At 40.8% G+C, this 15,390-nt stretch overlaps 1 protein-coding gene across 1 annotated transcript in view; it reads right to left on the reverse strand.

Annotated features, from left to right (window-relative positions):
* Positions 1–15,390, reverse strand: part of AP4E1 (adaptor related protein complex 4 subunit epsilon 1) — a 330,072-nt gene that overhangs the window by 267,693 nt on the left and 46,989 nt on the right. The window lies entirely within an intron of this gene.

Consider the following 15,390-nt stretch of genomic DNA (forward strand, 5'->3'; position numbering starts at 1 on the left):
ATTTTCTATTTAAGCAACATTTTTGTCACATTCTTTTTCAAAAAACGTATTGAAAAACAAAATTTATGCTTACCTGATAAAATTATTTCTTTCTTGACACAATGAGTCAACGGATCATCTCAGCCAAGGCAAAAGTATTAAATTTATAGAATTTAGAAAGTGTGTGTGAAGAGAGGACCAAGTTGCAGCCTTGCAAATCTGTTCCACAGAAGCTTCATTTTTGAATGCCCAGGAAGAGGAAACGGCCCTCGTAGAATGAGTCGTAATCTTCTCAGGAGGCTGCTGTCCAGTAGTTTCATAGGCCAAGCGAATTATACTCTTCAACCACAAAGAAAGAGAAGTAGCCATAGCTTTCTGCCCCTTACGTTTCCCAGAGAAAACTACAAACAGCGCCGAAGACTGACGAAAATCCTTAGTCGCCTGTAAATAGAATTTCAGAGCACGAACCACGTCTAGGTTGTGCAGAAGACGTTCTTTATGAGAAGAAGGATTAGGACATAAGGAAGGAACAACAATCTCCTGAATGTTCCGATCTGAAACCACTTTAGGAAGAAAACCTAATTTAGTAGTTAAAACATACTTATCTGCATAAAAATAAGGTACGAAGTCTCATACTGTAAAGCCGAGAGCTCTGAGACTGTACGGGCAGAAGAAATAGCAACAAAAAACAAAACCTTCCAAGATAACAACTTAATATCTAAGGAATGCATAGGCTGCAAAGCCTGCTGAAGAACATTAAGAACAAGATTAAGACTCCAGGAGGAGTAACAGATTTGAACACAGGCCTTCTGCTTATTTCTCTTATCCTGAGGGAGGAAATGTCCTTTTCCTCCTGTAATATCAGAAATAATCTCAGCTAAAGCTGGGCCAAACAAGGTCTTACCATTGTAAGGAATAGCCAAAAGCTTAGACCTAGACAACACATCTTCAGACCAAGATTTCAACCATAAGGCTCTGCGAGCCAGAATGGGAAAGCTAGAAATCGTTGCTCCCAATTTGATAATTGAAGGGAAGCATCAGAAAAAAAAAAAGAATTGGTTAATTTAAAAGCCTTGATCCTGTCCTGGATCTCTTCAAGGGGAGTGTCTGTTTGTGGAATCAGACAACGCATCAAACCAAAAAAAGGAGTATACAATAGGATAGTTACTTCCCTTTAGTTAGAACCACTGAGTCTCTCTCAAAGCTGTACAAACGATGTATATTGGCAGATAGAGGCGCTGGTTCTAAGGGATCTCCAAAGTATTTTTTCTCTGTTTCACAATTTGCCCAGAAGAATTCTGTCTGTATCTGTGTTCAAAGAATATAACATTGACATAGTTTGTCTGGGCACCTTAATATATAAGTGCAGTATACTCACGGAATGATATCAGGCAAACAGCTCCACAGGTGGTATCACAAAAGAATCAGCAGGTGATTTCACAAAAAAATAACGATCAGGAAAGGAAAAAGGCTAGCTTTTTTTCTTTTTTAAATAAAATGTTTATTCGGCTCAACGCAAAAGCGTTTCAACGGCTATACCGTCTTTTTCAAGAGCTATTTAAAAACTTTGTATAGCTTACAGAAAATCATATACAATGCCACATCGCAGGTGTCCTTAAATACACAATCATGGGCGAAATCTGATAGCTCATTGGTTGAGGTCAGATTTACACTCGATTTTAAAAACATTTAAAATAGAAAAACATTTAAAATAAAAAAAAACAAAATAAATGATAAACCAATCCTAGATCGTATTTCTCAGTTCCCTTTCACGTTGTCATCTGTGTGCAAGTTCTCAACCACATTTTCTATTTAAGCAACATTTTTGTCATTGTATCTATTTAAAAGACTTTTGAAATACAATAATTTAATCAATGTGTCTCTCTTTTTGGTGGAAGAAAAAAAAAAAATCTTATAAATGCTTTAGTTCAATATGGACTTTTTCCTGAATATATTTTCCAACAACTATCCGTTACACTATCGGACAAATAATATCATGTGACCAAGCCATACAGAAACTGACCTGGTTGAGAACTTGCACACAGATGACAACCTGAAAGGGAACTGAGAAATACAACGATCTAGGATTGGCTTATATTTTTTATCTTTTAAATAATGTTACTTTTAGACATTTGTGTAATGAATTGTTAAATATGTGTATCATTTATTTTGGGGGGTTTTATTTTTATTTTAAATGTTTTTAAAATAGAGTTTAAACCTGACCTCAACCAATGAGGTATCAGATACCGCCCCCAACACTGTGTATTTAAGGCCATCTGCGATGTGGCATTGTATATGATTTTCTGTAAGCTATATAAAGTTTTTAAATAGCTCTTGAAAACGACGGTATAGCCGTTGAAACGCTTTTGCGTTGAGCCAAATAAACATTTTATTTAAAAAAGAAAAAAAAGCTAGCTTTTTTCCTTTCCTGTTCGTTGTTTTTTTGTGAAATCACCTGCTGTTTTTTTATTGTGATACCACCTGTGGAGCCGTTTGCCTGATATCATTCTGTGAATATACTGCACTTATATATTAAGGTGCACAGACATACTATGTCAATGTGATATTCTTTGAACACAGATACAGAGAGAACTCCTTTTTGGGAAGATTGTGAAATCACCTGTGGAGCCATTTATCTGATACTTATTCTGTGAGTATACTGCACTTATGTATTAAGGTGCTCAGACATACTATGCCAATGTGATATTCTTTGAACACAGATACAGACACAATTCTTCTGGGAAAATTGTGAAACAGAGAAAAATCCTTTGGAGATCCCTTAGAACCAGCGCCTCTATCTTCCAATATACAACGCATCAAACCAGTATGCCGCCGCACTAGAAACGGTAGCAATACACACTGCAGGTTGCTATTGTAAACCCTGGTGAACATACTTTTTAGGGTTGACAACGACAGTAGTGTCAGAGTCGTCTGGAGTAGCCAAAACCTCCTTGAGTAGTAAACAGAGGTGCTTTAGCTTAAACCTGAAGGATACAACTTCAGCATCAGAAGGAATCTGAGATCTCACCCTCAGATGCCACCGAAGAATCTTCCTCAACAGATCTATGCGAGAGAATATTCGGAATAGCCACAAATGAGACAGACACCTTACACACTGATTCTTTAGACTTCCTCTTGCGCTATCCCTGTAGCATGGGAAACGCAGACAAACTGCAGAAGACATGAGGGAAGCAATGTCTTGCAAAGAGACCCCAAACGGAGCTTGAGCGGAAACACAGGGCACTGTATTAATGGGTACTAAAATTTGGGACACCTGAGGAGAAACATTGTCAGAAGACCCCTGGACAGCATCTGTCTTAGACAATATAGGCTCAAAAGACTATCCTTAAAATGTAATGTTCTCTCAACACATGAGGAACAAAAAGGGATTGGTGGTTCAATATTAGCATTCAAACATAAAGGACATCTGTATTCTATAACAGAGTCTTGGTCCATCTTAAAAGAATAAATTAAATAATTACTTTATAAACAATATTAATAAAGAAAAAAAATGTTACTGTTTCTTAAAATTTTAAAACGAAACTGCTTTATTTTTAATGCAATGCAAAAACGAAACCGTTATATATTTTGAATAAATGCAAAAAAATGTACTGCTTTATTTTTAAAAGATATACATATGGGGGGGGGGGGGCGTGGCCAGCAGCCATAGAAGCTGGACGTGTTTTTAGGGAGCTCCTGTGCAGCCAAAGGATTGTGCACAAAATATACCCTATTATTAAGAGACTTTTATCTGAAATCAATCCCATAAGATAATAGGAAGACCAGAGCCTGATTTGTTAGTCCGGCAAAACTTTTTCTTTCAACGTAACCGGAGGGATCCACAGCCCGGCTGACACTGCCTACAACTTCAGCTGCCGGAGGGTCGGGGCTCCGCTCCGGCGGCTGAACAGAGCCGCAAATTCTACATTATAGATTTAGAAGGTGGTGAGACATAACGCGGCATCCGCAATTGAAATTCCTAAGGAGAGGTGAACAGGATCGCCGAACACAGAAAGCAGCTGCCATTACTATCAGACAGAAAGCCACGCAAGCTGCCGAAGGGAGCCAACGCTGCAAGGAGGTAACAACTTATCACTCCAAGGCACAGATACACATACGATAGGCTGGGGACTTTATTAGATAAATAAAAGCCTATAGTCATTGAGCCCGGAGAGGGTTTGGGGGCCATCTAACATACATAACAGTAGCGGACAGCACTTGGCGGGAAAAGACGCCATATTGTGTTTTTTAGCCCTTATTCACACAGCAATCTCTCAGCTGCCATCTACGAGTACCAGTAACACTCCACAGCGCTGCAACACCCAGCTTTACAAATAAACTGCAAAGGCAATAAGGATTCACAGCCCCTTCCTCAGTTGGCCCTTATAAGAGTCACCAAGTAACCCCCCTAGGCCCCAAGAGGAGACAGCACGAGCCGCACTTTGAGAAGGATCACTAAAGCTTTAGCACACTGAGGAAGGTCATAATATAAGCCTACCGTTTGTAACTGTGAGAGAAAGAAAGACTCATTCTATCTTGTATGGGATGCAGAAACAACTACACCCAGTAAAAGACATAATAACTATCTGTATATATTGCGCACTTCCAGGACATGTACCTGCGTCTGGAAGTAGCGATTTAAAAGGTGACTGCACTGCTAAATAGAAGATTTGGCTGCTCTATTCCACATTAGGGAAAATAACTAAGGCTCCTGTCTCAGATCCAAGATAGTAAACTACGGGCTCTGAGATACAAGCAGGCCTTCACAAGCTGAATGACCTATCCATTATTAAACAACCCAGAGGAAATAATGCTTGGTGGGTAGGTGTACCAATAAGAAATATGTTCACTTAGGTCATACATGTTGGTGCACGAGGTGTTAAATATGCTTTAAAATACAGCGACTCACTGACAGCAACATAAGACAACTCATCAGTTTCTGTCTTAATGGCATGTTAGAATCACCCGGTACTCAGACAAGTGACACTACTAGCAACCATTTCCTCACATACAATGAAAGGAAAAACACAATCAGTCAAAGATTGTCTATCCAAGGCACAAGCGAAAAAGAAGTCTATGATTCAAACCAAAAGTATTACTCAAGAGGGAGAAATGTCGGATCATACACTAGACACCAGTTCTGAAGAGCCACCGCAACCCTCAAATAATACCCTGGTCCAGCAAATTAAAGAGGTATTTCAGATAGAATTAAAAGCAGCAATACAAGATATCAGAAACGATATAAAAGAAATTGGCCAGAGAACCTCTGAGTTGGAGGACAAAGTTACAGAAATCATTGAAGAACTCCCAATCATACAGAATTCTGTACAGACTCAACATGATAAAATAGAGCAAATAGAATCCCAACTCGAAGACCTGGAAAATAGATCTAGGAGGTCTAATGTCAGAATTAGAAACCTACCTGAGACATACGATAAGCTCTACGAGGTTCTACTTAGAATCTTACGACGTCTGCTACCAGAAGTAGAAGAGAATATGTTCATAACTGACAGAATTCATAGAGCCTTGAATAAACCTAATATTCCAAACACACCTAGGGATGTGATCCTAAAGTTCCACTACTACACTACCAAAGAGCAACTCCTCCAGGTCACCAGAACTCAACAACATATAGAATTTGAGGGGCACCACCTTCAATTTTTTGCTGACTTATCTCCCATCACACTGCGCAAGAGAAGGGAACTCAAGCCAATCACCATGGCTCTCACGAAAGCAAAAATTAGATACAGATGGTCTTTCCCATTCAGACTTGTGTTTTTGTTTAATAAATCCACCTACTCCTGCACCTCCGTTGAGGAGGGAACAGACCTGCTTCGACGATTACAACTTAGAGATGTGGACTCTCCCATGCCATTGCCGCCTAGGACGCCAAGGAAACAGATACAACAAATGTGGAACAGAGTTCCTAGAGGTCCAAACCCACACAACAGGCCTGATGATACTGTGAACACAGAACCAACCCATCAATCGCAGGCTATAGCTAACCGATAAAAGTTCCTGCCTCAGGTGCTCCTTAGAGACTGTAAGCTGGACACTAGTGAGTGTCGTGTGTTCCACACCATGTTGCAGAACCTATGAGAAACATCTAAAATTTGAGAGTCCGGGATCTATATATAAACTGTATGACTACTGTTCTCATGGTCAAATAGTTGCCCAGCAGAGAGGCAGCTTCCTTAGAGTTATAGTTCTGTTTAGCTTAGTTTATTTACACTAGTCTATTTACACTAGCTCAGTTTAATGTGAAGTGGCACAGAAATTCCATCACTGGTAATAGGCGGCCCCTTCTGGCCTCACTAAAATACATCCATGCCACATTCATTTGCTATCAGTTAATTCAATTAGCCACTGATAGGACAGTTAGTTTGAAAACCAAGGCGAGTATTGACTCAACACTGTTACCTGATTACTTTAATAGACTTTATCTAAATTATTCTGGTTTGTTGTTCTTGTTTCATATAGAACTAAATCATTTGTCGCTGTTAATGATATTATGCATACACCTTGTAGCCAATGTTCCTATATATAGGGAAACTAGGTATCTCGCACCGATACTAATGTTTATATTTATACGCAATGTTTTGTTCACAGTTTATGTTTTTCTCTTTTCTTCAGTTCTTTTCTATCCTTCTTTGAGCATCTGGGGGATCAAGTCTACGAGACAAAGGTGGTGGTATAATGCACTGATACTACAAGGTAGTAATGGGACGTCTCACAAACAGCATTTGATCTGGCCTTTTCATGTCACTATTAGATTACATATTAGCTTAACAATCCTACTACATAATGTCAATTAACATACTATCCCATAATGTGCGAGGGCTTCACTCACACGTCAAAAGAAAAAAAGCCATTGCAGAATACAAAAGCAAACAGGCACATATAATACTATTACAGGAAACCCACTTCACTTCCACACAAAACCCAAAATACTGGGACAAGGCCTTCCCGATACAATACCATTCATTCGGTCAACAGAAAAAAAGAGGAGTCTCTATTATTCTGCACGCATCCCTAAACTTTCAGGAAGAAGAAGTAATTAGAGATCCTGAGGGTAGATTTATAATACTTAGGGGGAAAATTCATGGGAACTCAATAGTATTGGGAAACATATATGCCCCGAACGATAATCAGGGTCATTTCTTAGCTAAAATCAGTAAACTCTTAACCTCATGGAAAAAACACAAAATTATTCTTAGGGGGGACTTTAATCTCACTCTAAATGACAGGTTGGACAGATCCTCTACCACAGGACTATCCTCAAAAAAAATATTGAGTGATTTTATCCTAGATCACAACTTGTTAGATGCTTGGAGAATCCATAATTTAGGGGTTAAGAACTACACATACTATTCTGCAGCCCACAATTCTTTTTCCAGAATTGATTATATTTTTGCCAGTCAGATCCTATGTCCACTGATAACCAATGCAAATATAGCGCAAACTAGCTGGTCCGACCACTCTATTGTGGAAATGTCAGTTAAAGGTCTGTTCGACCCCTCTAGAGACAGATCTTGGTCCTTGGACCCTTCACTATTAAGGAATGAAATTATATGTCAAAAACTCACCCAACAAATTAGTCACTTTTGGACAGATAACAAAAATTCAACCCCGAACCCTCTGTATATTTGGGGTGCATTCAAGGCCTTCCTTAGGGGTGTATTAATTCATGAGAAAGCTAACCTAAATAAGCAGAAAAAAACATAATTTATGCTTACCTGATAAATTCCTTTCTTCTGTTGTGTGATCAGTCCACGGGTCATCATTACTTCTGGGATATTATCTGCTCCCCTACAGGAAGTGCAAGAGGATTCACCCAGCAGAGTTGCTATATAGCTCCTCCCCTCTACGTCACCTCCAGTCATTCGACCAAAGACCAACGAGAAAGGAGAAGCCAAGGGTGTAGTGGTGACTGGATTATAATTTAAAAAATATTTACCTGCCTTAAAAAACAGGGCGGGCCGTGGACTGATCACACAACAGAAGAAAGGAATTTATCAGGTAAGCATAAATTATGTTTTCTTCTGTTATGTGTGATCAGTCCACGGGTCATCATTACTTCTGGGATACCAATACCAAAGCAAAAGTACACGGATGACGGGAGGGATAGGCAGGCTCATTATACAGAAGGAACCACTGCCTGAAGAACCTTTCTCCCAAAAATAGCCTCCGAAGACGCAAAAGTGTCAAATTTGTAAAATTTGGAAAAAGTATGAAGCGAAGACCAAGTTGCAGCCTTGCAAATCTGTTCAACAGAGGCCTCATTCTTAAAGGCCCAAGTGGAAGCCACAGCTCTAGTAGAATGAGCTGTAATTCTTTCAGGAGGCTGCTGTCCAGCAGTCTCATAGGCTAAACGAATTATGCTACGAAGCCAGAAGGAGAGAGAGGTAGCCGAAGCCTTATGACCTCTCCTCTGACCAGAGTACACGACAAACAGGGAAGACGTTTGTCGAAAATCCTTAGTTACCTGCAAGTAGAACTTGAGGGCACGAACTACATCCAGATTGTGTAGAAGACGTTCCTTCTTTGAAGAAGGATTTGGACACAAGGATGGAACAACAATCTCTTGATTGATATTCCTGTTAGTGACTACCTTAGGTAAGAACCCAGGTTTAGTACGCAGAACTACCTTGTCTGAGTGAAAGATCAGATAAGGAGAATCACAATGTAAGGCTGATAATTCAGAGACTCTTCGAGCCGAGGAAATAGCCATTAAAAATAGAACTTTCCAAGATAACAATTTTATATCAATGGAATGAAGGGGTTCGAACGGAACACCCTGTAAAACGTTAAGAACTAAGTTTAAACTCCATGGCGGAGCAACAGTTTTAAACACAGGCTTGATCCTAGCTAAAGCCTGACAAAATGCCTGGACGTCTGGATTTTCTGACAGACGCTTGTGTAACAAGATGGACAGAGCTGAGATCTGTCCCTTTAATGAGCTAGCCGATAAACCCTTTTCTAAACCTTCTTGTAGAAAGGACAATATCCTAGGAATCCTAACCTTACTCCAGGAGTAATCTTTGGATTCACACCAGTATAGGTATTTACGCCATATTTTATGGTAAATCTTTCTGGTAACAGGCTTCCTAGCCTGTATCAGGGTATCAATAACCGACTCAGAAAAACCACGTTTTGATAAAATCAAGCGTTCAATTTCCAAGCAGTCAGCTTCAGAGAAGTTAGATTTTGATGTTTGAATGGACCCTGTATCAGAAGGTCCTGTCTTAGAGGTAGAGACCAAGGCGGACAGGATGACATGTCCACTAGATCTGCATACCAAGTCCTGCGTGGCCATGCAGGTGCTATTAGAATCACTGATGCTCTCTCCTGTTTGATTTTGGCAATCAATCGAGGAAGCAGCGGGAAGGGTGGAAACACATAAGCCATCCTGAAGTTCCAAGGTGCTGTCAAAGCATCTATCAGAACCGCTCCCGGATCCCTGGATCTGGATCCGTAGCGAGGAAGTTTGGCGTTCTGGCAAGACGCCATGAGATCTATATCTGGTTTGCCCCAACGTCGAAGTATTTGGGCAAAGACCTCCGGATGAAGTTCCCACTCCCCCGGATGAAAAGTCTGGCGACTCAAGAAATCCGCCTCCCAGTTCTCTACTCCCGGGATGTGAATTGCTGACAGGTGGCAAGAGTGAGACTCTGCCCAGCGAAATATCTTTGATACTTCCATCATTGCTAGGGAGCTTCTTGTCCCTCCCTGATGGTTGATGTAAGCTACAGTCGTGATGTTGTCCGACTGAAACCTGATGAACCCCCGAGTTTTTAACTGGGGCCAAGCTAGAAGGGCATTGAGAACTGCTCTCAATTCCAGAATGTTTATTGGCAGGAGACTTTCCTCCTGACTCCATTGTCCCTGAGCCTTCAGAGAATTCCAGACAGCGCCCCAACCTAGTAGGCTGGCGTCTGTTGTTACAATTGTCCAGTCCGGCCTGCTGAATGGCATCCCCCTGGACAGATGTGGCCGAGAAAGCCACCATAGAAGAGAGTTTCTGGTCTCTTGATCCAGATTCAGAGTGGGGGACAAATCTGAGTAATCCCCATTCCACTGACTCAGCATGCACAATTGCAGCGGTCTGAGATGTAGGCGTGCAAAGGGTATTATGTCCATTGCTGCTACCATTAAGCCGATCACCTCCATGCATTGAGCTACTGACGGGAGTTGAATGGAATGAAGGACACGGCATGCATTTAGAAGCTTTGTTAATCTGTCTTCTGTCAGATAAATCTTCATTTCTACAGAATCTATAAGAGTCCCCAAGAATGGAACTCTTGTGAGAGGAAAGAGAGAACTCTTCTTTTCGTTCACTTTCCATCCATGCGACCTTAGAAATGCCAGAACTAACTCTGTATGAGACTTGGCAGTTTGAAAGCTTGAAGCTTGTATCAGAATGTCGTCTAGGTACGGAGCTACCGAAATTCCTCGCGGTCTTAGTACCGCCAGAAGGGCACCCAGAACCTTTGTGAAGATTCTTGGAGCCGTAGCCAATCCGAATGGAAGGGCTACAAACTGGTAATGCCTGTTTAAGAAGGCAAACCTTAGATACCGGTAATGATCTTTGTGAATCGGTATGTGAAGGTAAGCATCCTTTAAATCCACTGTGGTCATGTACTGACCCTCTTGGATCATGGGTAAGATTGTCCGAATAGTTTCCATTTTGAACGATGGAACTCTTAGGAATTTGTTTAGGATCTTTAAATCCAAGATTGGCCTGAAAGTTCCCTCTTTTTTGGGAACCACAAACAGGTTTGAGTAAAACCCTTGTCCTTGTTCCGACCGCGGAACCGGATGGATCACTCCCATTAATAATAGATCTTGTACACAGCGTAGAAACGCGTCTTTCTTTATTTGGTTTGTTGACAACCTTGACAGATGAAATCTCCCTCTTGGGGGAGAGAATTTGAAGTCTAGAAGGTATCCCTGAGATATGATCTCTAGCGCCCAGGGATCCTGGACATCTCTTGCCCAAGCCTGGGCGAAGAGAGAGAGTCTGCCCCCTACTAGATCCGGTCCCGGATCGGGGGCCCTCGGTTCATGCTGTCTTAGGGGCAGCAGCAGGTTTCCTGGCCTGCTTGCCCTTATTCCAGGACTGGTTAGGTTTCCAGCCTTGTCTGTAACGAGCAACAGCTCCTTCCTGTTTTGGTGCAGTGGAAGTTGATGCTGTTCCTGTTTTGAAATTCCGAAAGGGACGAAAATTAGACTGTCTAGCCTTAGCTTTGGCTTTGTCTTGAGGTAGAGCGTGGCCCTTACCTCCTGTAATGTCAGCAATAATTTCTTTCAAACCGGGCCCAAATAAAGTTTGCCCCTTGAAAGGTATATTAAGTAATTTGGACTTAGAAGTTACATCAGCCGACCAGGATTTTAGCCACAGCGCCCTACGTGCCTGAATGGCGAATCCTGAATTCTTAGCCGTAAGTTTGGTTAAATGTACTACGGCCTCCGAAATGAATGAATTAGCTAGTTTAAGGACTCTAAGCCTGTCCGTAATGTCGTCCAGCGTAGCTGAACTAAGGTTCTCTTCCAGAGACTCAATCCAAAATGCTGCCGCAGCCGTAATCGGCGCGATGCATGCAAGGGGTTGCAATATAAAACCTTGTTGAACAAACATTTTCTTAAGGTAACCCTCTAATTTTTTATCCATAGGATCTGAAAAAGCACAGCTATCCTCCACCGGGATAGTGGTACGCTTAGCTAAAGTAGAAACTGCTCCCTCCACCTTAGGGACCGTTTGCCATAAGTCCCGTGTGGTGGCGTCTATTGGAAACATCTTTCTAAATATTGGAGGGGGTGAGAACGGCACACCGGGTCTATCCCACTCCTTAGTAACAATTTCAGTTAATCTCTTAGGTATAGGAAAAACGTCAGTACTCGCCGGTACCGCAAAGTATTTATCCAACCTACACATTTTCTCTGGTATTGCAACAGTGTTACAATCGTTAAGAGCTGCTAAGACCTCCCCTAGTAATACACGGAGGTTTTCCAATTTAAATTTAAAATTTGAAATATCTGAATCCAATCTGCTTGGATCAGAACCGTCACCTACAGAATGAAGCTCTCCGTCCTCATGCTCTGCAAGCTGTGACGCAGTATCAGACATGGCCCTAGAATTATCAGCGCACTCTGTTCTCACCCCAGAGTGATCACGCTTGCCTCTTAGTTCTGGTAATTTAGCCAAAACTTCAGTCATAACAGTAGCCATATCTTGTAATGTTATCTGTAATGGCTGCCCAGATGTACTAGGCGCCATAATATCACGCACCTCCCGGGCGGGAGATGCAGGTACTGACACGTGAGGCGAGTTAGTCGGCATAACTCTCCCCTCGCTGTTTGGTGAAATTTGTTCAATTTGTACAGATTGGCTTTTATTTAAAGTAGCATCAATACAGTTAGTACATAAATTTCTATTGGGCTCCACCTTGGCATTGGAACAAATGACACAGGTATCTTCCTCTGAATCAGACATGTTTAACACACTAGCAATAAACATGCAACTCGGTTACAATTTTATTTAACAAAAACGTACTGTGCCTCAAGAAGCACTAAACGATTAAATGACAGTTGAAATAATGAACTGAAAAACAGTTATAGCATCACTCTTTACAAACAACACAACTTTTTAGCAAAGGTTTGTTCCCATTAGTAAAATAACACTAATTAAATTTTAAACATAAAAATTACAGAGCAACGTTTTAAATCACAGTCACTATATAAGTCTCACAGCTCTGCTGAGAGAATCTACCTCCCTTCAAAGAAATTTGAAGACCCCTGAGTTCTGTTAGAGATGAACCGGATCATGCAGAAAATACAAGAGAAACTGACTGGAAATTTTTGATGCGTAGCAAAGAGCGCCAAAAACGGCCCCTCCCTCTCACACACAGCAGTGAGAGAGAAACGAAACTGTCATAATTAAAACAAGCAAACTGCCAAGTGGAAAAATAATGCCCAAATATTTATTCACTCAGTACCTCATTAATGCAAACGATTCTACATTCCAGCAAAAACGTTTAACATGAAAAATACCTAATAAAAGGTTTAATGTACTTTTACAGAGTAATTCCGGTGAAATACCATCCCCAGAATACTAAAATGTAGAGCATACATACATGTTCATTATAACGGTATGGCAGGATTTTTTCATCAATTCCATTCAGAAAATAAAAACTGCTACATACCTCAATGCAGATTCAACTGCCCGCTGTCCCCTGATCTGAAGTTTTTACCTCCCTCAGATGGCCGAGAAACAGCAATATGATCTTAACTACTCCGGTTAAAATCATAAGAAAAACTCTGGTAGATTCTTCTTCAAACTCTGCCAGAGAGGTAATAACACGCTCCGGTGCTATTGTAAAATAACAAACTTTTGATTGAAGTTCTAAAAACTAAGTATAATCACCATAGTCCTCTCACACCTCCTATCTAGTCTTTGGGTGCAAGAGAATGACTGGAGGTGACGTAGAGGGGAGGAGCTATATAGCAACTCTGCTGGGTGAATCCTCTTGCACTTCCTGTAGGGGAGCAGATAATATCCCAGAAGTAATGATGACCCGTGGACTGATCACACATAACAGAAGAAACAAATAATTGTAGAGAGAAAACAAGAGCTCGAGAAGCTCAATACACAAGTAATAGCGGATAGAAACCCCAACTTAATTAAATTAATTGCATCCAAAAAGGCAGAATTAAATAAACTACTTGATGAAGAAGCAATAGCAAATCTGAGGATGGTTGATGCTCAGTATTTTATATATGCAAATAAACCTGACCGAATGCTTGCCAGAAAAATTAGAAATATTACTAGATCATCTTCCATTCCTCAGATACAGACTAAATCAGGCTCCATAATTAATGATCCCCAGCGTATCGCCAACTCCTTTGCAGACTTTTACCAGTCTCTATACCAATTACCAAAGTGCCATACAGAATCTAGAAGTAATAAAATATGGGAGTTTTTAAAAGAATGCCATTTACCCACCCTTGGATCAACAGCATTAGATCAGTTGAACGCTCCCATTACAACCCAGGAAATCCTTATAGCTATCAAACAACTTAAAAGCAACAAAGCTCCTGGGCCTGACGGATATTCAGGTAGCTTCTACAAAAAATTCTCGATAGATTTAGTCCCCCACTTAGCGGAGATGTTTAACTATATAATGCAGGGGGGCACAATCCCGAATGATTTATTAACAGCTAGAATTTGCGTGGTTCCTAAACCGGGGAAAGACAAGTTCCATTGTAAAAATTATAGACCAATATCACTCATAAACTTAGACCTCAAACTCCTTACTAAAATTATGGCCACGAGACTAAACTCACATATATCCAAACTAATAGTAAATGACCAAATGGGATTTATTATGGGGAGGGAGACTCCTGACAACGTGCGGAGGGTTATTGATCTTATCAGTTTTGCAACAAACGAAAAAGTGCCTTCTCTGTTCCTCTCTTTAGATGCAGAGAAGGCCTTTGATAGGATCCATTGGGACTATATGCTTGAGACTCTTTCGCAGTTCGGCATATCGGGCTCCTTTGTTAAAGCAATTCAAGCCATATACACCAGTCCAACGGCGTATCTTAGGATAGCAGGATACCAATCTAAAAGAATACATATTCATAATGGCACCAGACAGGGTTGTCCCCTGTCGCCCTTGCTCTTTGCCATATGTATTGAGCCTTTAGCAGCAAGCATCAGAAACCAGAGCAATATAGCTGGAATAATGGTAGGCAAAACAGAACACAAACTCTCGTTGTTTGCCGATGACATCATATTAACAATAAGTAAACCCCTGCTGTCCCTCCCAATCCTGTACGACCTCCTATCTAACTTTGGCAATCTGTCAGGATACAAAATTAATAATGACAAATGCGAAGCCATAGAGGTGCACCTCCCTCCCCACACCAAAAAGTTATTGGAGATAAATTTCGATTTCAAATGGGCCACCAAAGCAATTAAATATCTAGGAGTCTTAATCCCTTATAACCTTGACGACTTATACAAACTCAACTACCCCCCTTTATACAAATACCTGCATAAAGAAATGAAGATATGGAGCACATATAAAATTTCATTCTATGGTAAGATGGTAGTTAGTAAGATGGTGATACTTCCAAAACTATTATATCTCTTTAGATCTCTGCCTATAGATATCCCCTCAAAAGATCTTGAGAAAGTCCAAAAACAGATGTTGGAGTTTATCTGGGCTAATAAAAAAGCTAGAATAAATAGGAGGACCTTATTGCTGCCTAAAACTGAAGGGGGATTGGGAGTCCCTGACTTACAAATTTATTTTAAGGCCGCTAGGCTAGCTCAAACAGCACTCCTACACAATTCTAAGAGCGACTTAGCATGGGTTCAGATAGAGAGTGACATGTTAAATTTATACC

This window comes from Bombina bombina, chromosome 6 (assembly GCF_027579735.1).
Source record: "Bombina bombina isolate aBomBom1 chromosome 6, aBomBom1.pri, whole genome shotgun sequence".
Taxonomy (NCBI): Eukaryota; Metazoa; Chordata; class Amphibia; order Anura; family Bombinatoridae; genus Bombina; species Bombina bombina.